Source organism: Enhydra lutris, unplaced genomic scaffold (assembly GCF_002288905.1).
Source record: "Enhydra lutris kenyoni isolate GAN:26980312 unplaced genomic scaffold, ASM228890v2 scaffoldscaffold52, whole genome shotgun sequence".
Lineage (NCBI taxonomy): Eukaryota > Metazoa > Chordata > Mammalia > Carnivora > Mustelidae > Enhydra > Enhydra lutris.
Window position 1 is genome coordinate 7108645 of NW_019154136.1, and position 4981 is coordinate 7113625.

The following is a 4981-nucleotide window of genomic DNA, read 5'->3' on the forward strand; positions in this document are numbered from 1 at the left end:
GCTAGGGGCCAGCTCAAATCTTGGATGTATATGCAGGCTCTGGCATGGGATGGTAACTGTTGTCTGTGTGGGGATACACCTGAGCCTGAGAATTTAGAAAAAGTACAGAAATTTAAGAGAAGCAAAACTACGGGATTCGTATTTGGGGTGAAGAGGGAATCTGTGTGCATATTTGACATCTTATGCATTTGTAAAGTTTCCAAGATTTTCTGAGCTTTGGAAACCACTGTAAAATGCATAATTAGGTAATTAATCTAAACTTGTCATTTTAGTTGAAAACTAATTTTATCCACAGTATTGGAACCTTTTTTTTTTTCTTTTTCAGTATTGGGACATTTTTAAGAAAACATAAAAAGGAATAATGAAGGTTCCATAGTGTAGTGGTTATCACATCTGCTTTACACGCAGAAGGTCCTGGGTTCGAGCCCCAGTGGAACCACGGGTGGGAAGTTCTTTTTCTCTGGGGCACCTGGGTGGCTCAGTGCATTGGGCATCTGCCTTCAGCTCAGGTCTTGATCCCAGTGTCCCGAGATCAAGTCCTGCATCGGGCTTCCTGCTCCATGGGGAGTCTGCTTCTCCCTCTGCCTGCTACTCAGCCCTATTCATGTTCTCTCTTTCAAATAGACAAATAAAATCTTTAAAAAAAGAAAGAAAACTTAAGTTTCACTATATGTTTAATTCATTAGACTTAAAAGTTATTTGCGTACTTGTTAATTGAGACAGTTGAAGTGATTAAAAAAGGAAACTGCAGTACACTGTTGTGTGGGGCGTTTGGGGCTTTTTTTTTAGGATTTTTTTAAAAAAGATTTTATTTATTTATTTCACAGACAGAGATCACAAGTCAGACAGAGATCACAAGTAGGCAGAGAGGCAGGCTCCCTGCCGAGCAGGGAGCCCGATGCGGGGACTTGATCCGAGGACCCTGGGATCATGATCTGAGCTGAAGGCAAAGGCTTTAACCCACTGAGCCACTCAGGCGCCCCTTTAGGATTTTATTTTTAAATCATCTGTATGCCTGATGTGGGGTTCAAACTCACAACCTCGAGATCAAGAGTCGCATGCTCCACTGACGGAGCCAGCCGGGCGCCTCACACTGAGTTTCTGTTTTGTTTTAAAGATTTTATCTATCCATTTGACAGAGACAGAGATCACAGGTAGGCAGAGAGGCCGGCAGAGAGGGGGAAGCAGGCTCCCCACTGAGCAGAGAGCCCGATGTGGGGCTCAATCCCAGGACCCCGAGATCATGACCTGAGCCGAAGGCAGAGGCTTTAACTCACTAAGCCACCCAGGCGCCCCTCAAATTATTTTTTTAGGGACGCCCGGCTGGCTCAGTCGTTAGGCCTCTGCCTTCGGCTCAGGTCATGATCCCGGGGTCCTGGGATCGAGCCCCGCATCGGGCTCCCTGCCCAGCGGGAAGCCTGCTTCTCTGTCTCCCACTCCCCCTGCTTGTGTTCCCTCTCTCGCTGTGTCTCTGTCAAATAAACAAATAAAATCTTCAAAAAATTATTTTTTAATTTAAATTCAACGAATTCACTTAGAGCATTATTGGTTTCGGAGGTAGAGGTTAGTGATGCGTCAGTCTTATATAACCCTCCGGGCTCATCCCATCACGGGCCCTCCTTCATGTCCATCACCCAGTGCCATTTGTTTGAAATGAAAATGTCAGTTTTCTGCAAGTTTCCTCTATCAGTCATTCAATTATGTGTATATTTGTTATTGAGCTAATGCGAACGGCGCTTGGGTGGTTGAAACACGCTGTTTCCAGGGGGAGGCTCTGGGGAGATGGAAGGGGCAGGACATTTCGGCGACTGTCATCAATGCAGTCCTGGGGCTGCAGGAAGTGTGCTAAGCTCCGGCCAACGCCAGTCATATCGCCCTAGATAAAGTTCTGGGTGGATTAAAGAAGGTCACAAATGCACTTCTGTTCCTTATATCAGGAGGAGAGAGTTTGTTTACCCTCTTACTTTGACCAGTATAACTGGATGGAAGCGACGGGGTAGGCCTTCCATTCCCAGGCTTAAGAGAGAAGGGGCCCCGTTCTGCTTTCTCGCTCTGGGAAGCCAGCCACCACGTAAGGACTCTGATTACTCTGAAACAGCTCTGCTCAAAGGTCGCCCAAGATAGCTCTGTGGCAAGGAACCCTGAGGAGCCAACTGTCTAAGTTTAAGCCTTCTCGAACTTTCCATCTTGGCCAGCATGAATGCAGCTGAAGCCACAGCCCTGGCTGACCCACAGAATCACGAACACACCCGAAAATATTGTCGTTGAAGCCATTCATTTGGAGGTGATTTGTCACCTGGTGATAAGCATCTACGACAAATGCTCAGATCTGCATACCAGCCACCTCCTTCCTGTTGCCCACAGGATGGCTCTGCCAAAGCTGGGAGGACTTTCCTCCCACTCGAGCGGGGAACAAAACGTAGGAAACGATGAAAGCTGAGAAAAGGAAGACGAGATGAGAAACGGAAAGTGAGCACGTACGGAAGAAACTCGGGCCTGCTTTTATTTATCCAGCGGTTCCCCGCGCGGCCCAGCAGCTGCACCGCCACCACTTGTCTTCTCTGCCCATGTCGGTGGCAGCGTGACTTACTACAAGTGTGTAAATCCTAAGTGTAAACCTCAGGGAATGTTTACAAGCTGAACGCAGCCGCTGAGTCAGCCCCTGAGACGCCCCGGCCTGGCCTCTTCCACTCACCCAACTGTCCCTCAGGGGGACCAGCCTCCTGAGTTCTGTCAGAGTGGGTCGGTCAGGCCTGCTTTGAAATGTTCTGTCACTAGGATGCGTTCCATGTGTCCTTTTTGTATCTGGTTTCTTTTTCTCCACTTTATGTCGTGGGATTCCTTCCTGGTGTCCTATGTCGTCTTCGCTCATTCGATCTCAAGGAGGGTGAGTCTCGCTGCCCGGACAATGTGTTTGTGTGTGCACTGATTTACTGAAGCCAAGCGCCGGCAAACCTTTTCCGTAAGTGGTCAAGTTGTAAATCTTTTAGTCATTGCGGGCCGAGGGTCTGTCACAACTACTCGTCCCTGCCATTGGAGCCTAAAAGCAGCCACATTCCGTATTTACCTAATCCGTAAGTGGATGGATATGGTCACGTACCTATAGGTCCGCCTTATTGACGCTGAAATTTGAATTTCATGTGGCTAAGTGTAGGTTTAGCCTTTTGAGAAACTGCCAAAATGTTTTCTCCAGGGGCCATACCATTTTACATTCCTACCCCTCATGCAGGACTGTTCAGGGTTGGGGCATCTAGACAGCACAGTTGGTTAAGTGTCGGACGCTTGGTTTCCGCTCCGGTCATGATCTCAGGGTCACAAGATCGAGCCCCCAGTCGGTCTCCACACTCAGCACCGAGTCTGCTTAAGACTCTTTCTCCCTCTCCCTTTGTCCTTCCCCGAGCACTCTCTCCTCTTTCTCTCTCTCAAATAAATAAATAAAATCTTAAAAAAAAAAAAAAAAAAAAGGGAACGGCACAGGTTTCTCCACATCCTCATCAGCATTTGGTGTTGTCACTACTGTCGTTGTTTTTTTAATTTTAGCCTTTCTTTTTTTTTTTTAAGATTTTATTTATTTATTTGAGAGAGAATGAGTGAGAGAGAGCATGAGAGAGGAGAAGGTCAGAGGGAGAAGCAGACTCCCCAAGGAGCTGGGAGCCCGATGCGGGACTCGATCCTGGAAGTCCGGGATCATGACCTGAGCCGAAGGCAGTCGCTCAACCAACTGAGCCACCCAGGCGCCCTAATTTTAGCCTTTCTGATGGGTGCGCAGTAATATTGTGGTTTTGATTTGTATTTTCCAAACGGCTAGTGATCTTGAGCCCCTTTTCATCTGTCGCTGTTTGCATGTCCTCTGCGGGGAAGCATCTCTTCAGGTCTTTGGCTTAGTTTGTGATTGGATCGCTTGGCTTTTCCTGGTGAGTTTGACAGTTTGGTCACCTGTAGCAAAGGCTTTGGTTCGCCTGCCCAACACTCACCTACTCTCCTTTCTACCTGCGAGAATCCGAATGCTGTCCAGGGATCCACCCCTGAACTGCACAGCAGGTCTCTTGAAGGGAAAGCCGACTCCTTGTCTTGCTCTGAGAATCAACAGCGTGAGTAACTGTATTATCTTCTGCCTTGTTAGTCCTGTTTTCAGGAAAACCAGTGCGACCCGATCCTAGCCACGTGACGGGGAGTAGGCTAGGAAGGCTTCTGGGAGAAGTCTCCTCTCTTTTTAAGAAAGAGCCACAGGACAATATTATCTATTGTTATAATTTATTTATTATATTATGCATCTCTTCCTCTCGACATGGTCAGGTTTGGATGAGGTACCCAGCACTTGCTCCCAACATGTTAATCAAACTAGTATAGTAGAGAAGAGACATGGAAAAGTCTAGACCCAAAATGACATCGCAAAGATGAAGATTCAGCCAACCTTGAAGACAGCTACATCTGCCTTTGCTCAAAGAGCTCTGAGTCTCCTCACTGTCTGATCCCCCTGAGTCATGGTTTCTGACATCACAGCCCAGAACATTCTAAGTCACAGAAACGCCTGCCCTCTTGCTTGTGGTTATTATCGAGTATCATAGTTCCACTTTTCTTTTTTATAAATACATCTTTAGTTAAATATCTTTTTTTTTAAGATTTTATTTATCCATTTGACAGACAGAGATCACAAGTAGGCAGAGAGGCAGGCAGAGAGAGAGGAGGAAGCCGGCTCCCTGCTGAGCAGAGAGCCCGATGCGGGGCTCGATCCCAGAATCCTGGGATCATGACCTGAGCTGAAGGCAGAGGCTTAACCCACTGAGCCACCCAGGCGCCCCCATAGTTCCACTTTTTTTTAACCAGCCCACAAACACACCCTGCGCTGGTTGGTTACGGTGACCGATGTGCATCCTGAGCTCACTGGGCACACACAGAAGCAGGCGTACAACATTAAGTCAGTGCACACATGGACCATTTACAAATATGGACCCAGTAAAAGTACACAAAGCAAGTCCGA

General features: G+C 47.5%; 1 non-coding gene across 1 annotated transcript; it reads left to right on the forward strand.

Moving 5' to 3' along the window:
* Positions 1-366: 366 nt before the first annotated feature.
* TRNAV-UAC lies at positions 367-439 on the forward strand. The gene has a single exon. It is a non-coding gene; the product is annotated as a tRNA-Val (tRNA).
* The last annotated feature ends 4542 nt before the right edge of the window (positions 440-4981 follow it).